This window comes from Suncus etruscus, chromosome 7, assembly GCF_024139225.1.
Source record: "Suncus etruscus isolate mSunEtr1 chromosome 7, mSunEtr1.pri.cur, whole genome shotgun sequence".
Lineage (NCBI taxonomy): Eukaryota > Metazoa > Chordata > Mammalia > Eulipotyphla > Soricidae > Suncus > Suncus etruscus.
The window spans coordinates 55588276-55595791 of NC_064854.1; positions in this window are offsets into that span (position 1 = coordinate 55588276).

The window sequence follows — 7516 nt, forward strand, 5'->3', positions numbered from 1 at the left end:
GCATGCAGGGCGTGGAGTGGGGTTGTTGAGGTCTGGGTTCAATTCCTGGTACTACCATGAACACTGCTGGGAAAGATCCCTGAGCACACAGCCAGGAGTAGCTCTCCAGCACTTTTGGGGTGGAGTCAAATCCCCCCAAAAAAGAAAATTCAGGGGCTAGAGTGATAGGACAGCAGAGAGGGTGTTTGCCTTGCATGCAGCCAACCTGCATTCAATCTCTGGCATCCAATACGGTCCCTGGAGCCCGCCAGGAATAATTCCTGAGTGCAGAGCCAGAAGACCCCCAAGCACCACTAGGTGTGGTACCTCCCAAAAATTCAACCTGACTGTCCAGTTGATTCTCAGACCTTTTCCTTTCTCCATTTATTGCCCACTTCCTAATCAGTGCCCCTTCTCACTGTTTCTCACTCTTGAGAAGAGCCAGCCAACCCACAACTTGAACACAGGAGTGGCTGCCCCCCTGCCTTGGTCTGTCTACCAACTCTCTCCACACCCCATCAACCCCTCTCAGCCCTAGGCTCTATGGAAAACTGTCACAACCAAGATCTCCAGGGTCCTCCAAGCTCACTCCTTGACATCACCCAGGCAGTCCCGACCCAGCTCCCAGTAGAACTGTCCCAAATGCAGGATCAGAGCTAGAGAGACAATATGGAGGGGAGGCACTTACCTTTGTCTGCAGCTGACCTGGTGCAATCCCTGTTGCCCCATATGGTTCCCCAAGGATTGCCAAAGGAAAGCAACCACGAATGAACTAAACCCAATCATGCGCATCTACAAGGGATCCAGAGCACTGCAAAAACTCACCCCTGGGAAGGGGTGACTTAGTGGGGATGGGAGGGAAGATTATGCAGGGGATGTGAGGGTGGGGGAGTCTCTGTCTAGCTCCTGACCTCTCACAGGAAACAGTAAGGTCAGAAACAGTGAGCGGTGTGTGTGATTCAGTGTTTAGCTCAGTCCTTTTTTGGTTTTGTTTTGGGGCCACATCTGGAGATGCTCAGAGGTTCTCAGGGAACCATATGGGATGCTGAGGCTTAAACCTGGATCAGCTGTGTGTCCTCCCTGCTGTACTATTGCTCCGGCACCCTGCTCAGCACTGCTTAAAATGTCTTTCCTATGAGTGACCCCAAGGTTGAAACCAGTTGAATGCTGCCAGGAAGCTGTCTGATTTATGACCCTTTTTTTTTGTTTGTCTGTTTTTGGCCACACCCAATGACGCTCATGGGTCACTCCTAGCTATGCACTCAGAAATCGCTTCTGGTTTGGGGGACCATATGGGATGCTGGGGGATTGAACCGAGACCTGTCCTGGGTCAGCTGCGTGCAAAGCAAATGCCCTATCGCTGTGCTATCGCTCCGGCCCTGTGTTTTTTTTTTAATTTAAAGAAAATGTATCACATAGTTGACATAACTGATCATAATACATTTGTTTCAAGATAAGAGAAAGCAAAGTTATTGAAAAAAATAAAAATAAAATAGAAAGAAAAACTAAAAAATAAAATGGATGAGTAAAAAGAGAAAAAAACATTCAGGAGCAAGTATATTTGTGAAAATTATTGTACGACACATTTTTTTTTTTTTTTTTTTTTTTTTTTTTTTTTTTTTTTTGGTTTTTGGGCCACACCCGGCGTTGCTCAGGGGTTACTCCTGGCTGTCTGCTCAGAAATAGCTCCTGGCAGGCACGGGGGACCATATGGAACACTGGGATTCGAACCAACCACCTTTGGTCCTGGATCGGCTGCTTGCAAGGCAAACGCCACTGTGCTATCTCTCCGGGCCCTATTTTTTTTTTTTTTTGTTTTGTTTTTTGTGTATGACACATTTTGAACTCATGTTTAGGCCTCTGGGAAGCCTTTGACTGGGGCCAAAGCTTTTGCATGATTCCTGCCTCCAGGTATAGCACCCATAGGTGAAGGAACCTGGGCTGAGGTCAGAGCAGAGAGATTTTGGGGTCACTGTGAGGAGAGTTGGAATGCATGGTAGAAATCTGCCACACTAACAATTCTGTGGGTGTCTTCGGACTTGCGAGTTTTTTGTTTTGTTTTGTTTTGTTTTGTTTTAGAGCTATGCCCAGTGGTGCTCAGGGCTTACTCCTGGCTCTGTGCTCACTTCTAGTGGTGCTCAAGGGATCCTATGAGATACCAGAAATTGAACCTGGGCTGGCTGTGTACAAGGTAAGCACCATACTTGCTGTACTATCGCTCTTCCCCTTCACCAACATTTTTTTAGCCTATATATAACCCCCTCACCAACTTTTATTTTACTTATTCATTTATTTATTCATTCATTCATTCATTTATTATTATTTATTTATTTATTTATTTATTTTTTTTTTGTGGTTTTTGGGTCACACCCGGCAGTGCTCAGGGGTTATTCCTGGCTCCAGGCTCAGAAATTGCTCCTGGCAGGCACGGGGGACCATATGGGACGCCGGGATTCGAACCGATGACCTCCTGCATGAAAGGCAAACGCCTTACCTCCATGCTATCTCTCCGGCCCCTATTTATTTATTTATTTATTTATTTATGTTTTGGGCCACTCCTGGCTGCGCTCAGGGGTTACTCCTAACTATGGGCTCAGAAATCGCTCCTGGCAGGCTCAAGGGACCATATGGGATGCTGAGAATTGAACCTGAGTCTGTCCCAGGTTGGCCACGTGCAAGGCAACACCCTAACTGTGTGCTATCACTCCACCCCCCATCTTTTCCCCCCGATTTTTAATGAAGAGAATTTTTGGGGGGGTCACACCCGGCAGTGCTCAGGAGTTACTCCTGGCCCTAGGCTCAGAAATCATCCCTGGCAGGCACAGGGGACCATATGGGATGCCGGGATTCGAACCACCATCCTTCTGCATGCAAGGCAAACGCCTTACCTCCATGCTATCTCTCCAGCCCTAATGAAGAGAATTTAATCATCAGAAGGAAGCATAGGGCCAGAGCAGTAGCAAAGAGGGAAGGGCAATTAATTGCCTTGCATGTAGCTGATCCAGGTTTGATCATTTCATTTCTTTTTTTTTTTTTTGTAGTTTTTGGGTCACACCCGGCAGTGCTCAGGGGTTATTCCTGGCTCCATGCTCAGAAATTGCTCCTGGCAGGCACGGGGGACCATATGGGGCGCCGGGATTTGAACCGATGATCTCCTGCATGAAGGGCAAACACCTTACCTTCATGCTATCTCTCCGGCCCCGATCATTTCATTTCTGTTCCTCAGACTTTGCAACCTAGGCTCACCCCTGACCCAGAATCTGTAGTTCAACCACCCAGACTTTGTTTCTCCAGTGGTTAGGTCTGGTAAGATGGTTAAAAAACCCTCAGCAGGTAAAAATAGCATCTGGTAGCGTCAAAAAAATCCTAGGAAGGTGTTGGAATTGGCAGCTGCGGATGGTGTGGAAGTAATTGGGAAGTAACTGGGCATCCATAAGAGGGAAAGCCACAAAATTGGTGCTTTTACCACTGGCCTGGAGGCTCATCTGTAGCTCATAGCATCACATTATCATCTTTTATCTATTGGCTGCACTGAGGCTTTTCAGGAGGATTTGCCCTCCAGAGCTGGTGAGTTGAATGAAACACAGCGTGAGGGCTTCCAGCTTGCAGTCAATACTAAATATTCATGAAAATCCAACTGGCCAGAGTCACTAACATTAAAAGACAGCGGTGTCTCAGAGAAGAGTTTGTGGTTCCCAGCAAAGTGAGGGACAGAAGAGATTTCATACCCAGCCCTCCCATGCCAACCCCAATTGTAGCTCCCCCTGGCCAAACAATATCATAGCAGCCTGTCCTCAAGTAGTCATTGGGGTTCTAGGACAGAGAAAAGAGGGATTAAGGGAAGAGAGAAGAGGGATTAAGGGTAGCTGGATTAATAGCACAGTAGGTTGAGTGCTTACCCTGCACATGGCTGACCTGGGTTCGATCACTGGCATCCGATATGGTCTCCTGAGCCTGTCAGGAGTAATTCTGAGAATAAAAGTAGGAGTAACTCCTGTGCATTGCTGGGTATGGTTCAAAACCCAAAATATTAAATTAAATTAAATTTAAAAAAATAAAAGGGATTTGGGCCAGAGCAATAGCACAGGGTTAGGGCATTTGCCTTGCATGTAGCCGACCAGGGACAGACCCGCCCTCGAAACCAGGCAACCCACATGGTTCCCTGAGCCTGCCAGGAGCAATTTCTCCCTTCCTCCCTTCCTCCCTTCCTCCCTTCCTCCCTTCCTCCCTCCCTCCCTCCCTCCCTCTCTCCCTTCCTCCCTTCCTCCCTTCCTCCCTTCCTCCCTTCCTCCCTTCCTCCCTTCCTCCCTTCCTCCCTTCCTCCCTTCCTCCCTTCCTTCCTTCCTTCCTTCCTTCCTTCCTTCCTTCCTTCCTTCCTTCCTTCCTTCCTTCCTTCCTAGGGGGGTGTCACACCTGGTGGCACTCAAAGGTTACTCCTGGCTCTGCATTGAAAAATCTCTCCTGGCAGGCTTGGGGGAACATATGGGATGCTGAGATTCGAACCACTGCCTGTCCTGGGTTGACCGTGTGCAAGGCAAATGCCCTACTGCTGTGCTATTGCTTTGGCCCCCAGGAGAGATTTCTGAGTACAGAGCCAAGAGTAACCCCTGAGCGCCGCTGAATGTGGCCCCAAACCCAAAAATATAAATAAATAAATAAATTAAATTAAAAATAAAAGGAATTAAGGAAAGATAGAAAAGGGACTAAAGCACCATTTTGCTTTGTATGTTTCCACCCCAAAGTCAATTCTCTGCACCACATCTAGGACCACATCTGCACCACAGAGCCAGAACTGATCCCTGAGAATGGCCAGTGAAGTCCCCAAACTCAGAAATATATCAGTGATCTTCCATATCTTTTTTTTTTTTTGGGTCACACCTGGCAGTGCTCAAGGGTTACTCCTGGCTCTATGTTCAGAAATCGCTCCTGGCAGGCTCAGGGGACCATATAGAATTCCGGGATTCGAACCGCCATCCTTCTGCATGCAAGGCAAACGTCCTACCTCCATGCTATCTTTCCAGTCCCTTCCAGATCTTTTTCCTATGTGCTTATAATCTATAAACAGGAATAACAGAATACTGCTGACTAATCTTTTGATACTCCAGGTCAAAACATTTCAAATCAAAGGGAGGTAGGGGGAGAGGGCTGTGTTCAGGTTTTTCCTGGTTGATGCTCAGGTGCAGGTAGGGTGAAAACTAGTATCCTGAAGACAAGAAGCAAGTAGAGGGGAGAGATCAGGCAGCTTCTAGTTGGTTCCATGCTATTCCAGAAGGTCCCAGAAAATACCCGCAGGCTTCTATACTAGTAGTCAATGAGCTCATGGAAAAAGCCCAGTCCTTACAAAACCCAGACAGTTTCAGGTCCTGCTGACACCTGAAAATCATTCCACACCCCCAGACTGGGACTTGGCTGCTGGTCATGGAAGCTGGTAACCCGGGTTCGAGAAGGAGTTTGGACTGCTGGGATGGCCGCGTTCACCTTCTTAGGGAAAGGGCTGGAGGTACGGAGGGAAGAGCATCTAAGAACTGTAAACTCGGGGTGCTGCCAGGTCTCCCTCTAAATATTTTCCAGTGAGCTCATGTTTTTGTGTGCGATGGAATAAAAAAGAGGCATTTTAACTCGTCTGGGATGACAGGATCTGGCCTCTCTAGGGTCATTAGACATATTAGCTTCATCTCGAGCTGCCAACACCATGCCTGACACAACAGGCAGATCTTTTGGCAAACTGGACTTCAATGTCTCCCCAAGTATCAGTAGTGGACCCCTCGCCCCAGGAGAGACAGGAACAGCTCCCCCTCCTAAAAGATCCTCCAGGGGAGTTGAAGGGAGGCAGTGGAGGCAGCTGCAGCTGGAGGTGATGAACATTTGCGTTTGGCTGCATCTACTTGGTGTTCATCTGTTACTCGTTTTCTCTCTGGCCAAGAGACCACAGGAAAGGCTGGAGAGTTTGCGGGAAGCCCTGTGAGCCGAAGCCAGGGAGGGGCCAGATGAAGCATGTGTTTCTTCTCTGGAGGGATCTCAGTGTGTGAGCACTGAGTGGAAAAGAATGTCAAGGTATGAGTGTGTGAGCGAACCAGAAGGTGTTCCTGAGAGAATGTGGGTAAAGCGAGTGTGAGAATGTGTGTGTGTGTGTGTGCGCAGTGCGAGTATGAGTGTGTGAGAGCCAGTGTGTGAATGTGATTGTGAGACAGCCTGGGTGTGTTGCCTGTATGAGTGCAGATGAGAGCCTGTGTCTGAACTGGAAAGCGCGAGTCCATCTGAGTCTGACTGAGTCCATGTGTGAGAACATGAGCGTTGAGTCTGTGTGTGTCCCTGAGCCAAAGTGTGATCATGAGTAAGTCTGAAAGTGGGCCTGTGTGTGAATGAGTCTGTGTGTAAAAGAAGTGAATGTGTTAGTGTCTATGTATAAGTGAATACACAAGGGTGCCTGACTGAATGCGTGCATGAGGAAGTCTGTGATGCATGTGTGCATGTCTCTTACTTCTGGCCCAGACACCATGTGCTTGCCTCTACCTAAACGGTTTCCATCCTGAAACCTAGAAGTCTCAGCTGGTGTGGGGTGACTGAGTCACCTAGCACCCCTTGCTTCTCACAGCTTGCCCTCACCAGCTCAGACCTGGGCTCCTGGCTGTCCTGTGTATAAATCAAGCAGCAGGGGAGCTCGTAGCATCACGCCACCCTTGGCTTTGTGGCCCAGAGCAGGGGACAGAGACTCTGTGGGAAACTCGGCCCTCAGTGTTTCTGGAGGTGGTCTGGCAGCACAGACCTGGCTGCCAGGGCCTCCCAGCATGCCCTGGACCTAGGGCTGTGTGGTTTGTGAGGAACATGAGTCAGTTCACTGAATGGACACGCTAGAGCCCTCAGGAGAGTCTGGCGATGGGAGGCCAGAGAGGCTCTGTCTTGCTGAAGAGGGGTATGGGCCGGGGTGAGGGGTCCAGGAAAGTGAGTTGCTCTGAGTCTGCTTGGGGTCCCTTGGGTGGACTGTCCAGCAAGCGTGCTGTGCCTGCCCAAACACAGTGAAAGATGGGGGTGTCCCAGCCCCCTATGGGCAGTTTCTGATAGTCCAGGTTCTGGACTCATGGAGTAATCAGGCTCCATGTGTCTTGACCATGCAGGCCCTACCAGGAGCTGAAATTGGAGACTTGTTCTGGAGAGTTCTAAAATGAGGGGCCACTTGCCTCAGATAAGACATGGCTGACTCTTGACCCCTGGCCCTAGTTCTCTGTTCTCCAAGCAAACTCTGGCAAGAAATGCAGCCTGGATAAGTCTTGAATCCCTGAGCCCCCAGCTGGCCTCCTAACACCCCACTGTCCATCTTCCCCTGAACCCGCTCCAGGCTGGAGACCCCTTCTGTTGGAGTCTCATTCCAAGTCAGGCCTCCATCTCAGGGGTTTCCTGTTCCCCCAAGCCACCTCAGTGCAGAGCCATTGCTCATGAGAAGAAAAGTCAAACTGGAGAGTGACCTCAGCTGAGAGCGGCTCTGAGGGACGTTCTTTCCACTTGGAGGAGAGCGTCCAACAGCTGCTGACTCTTAACG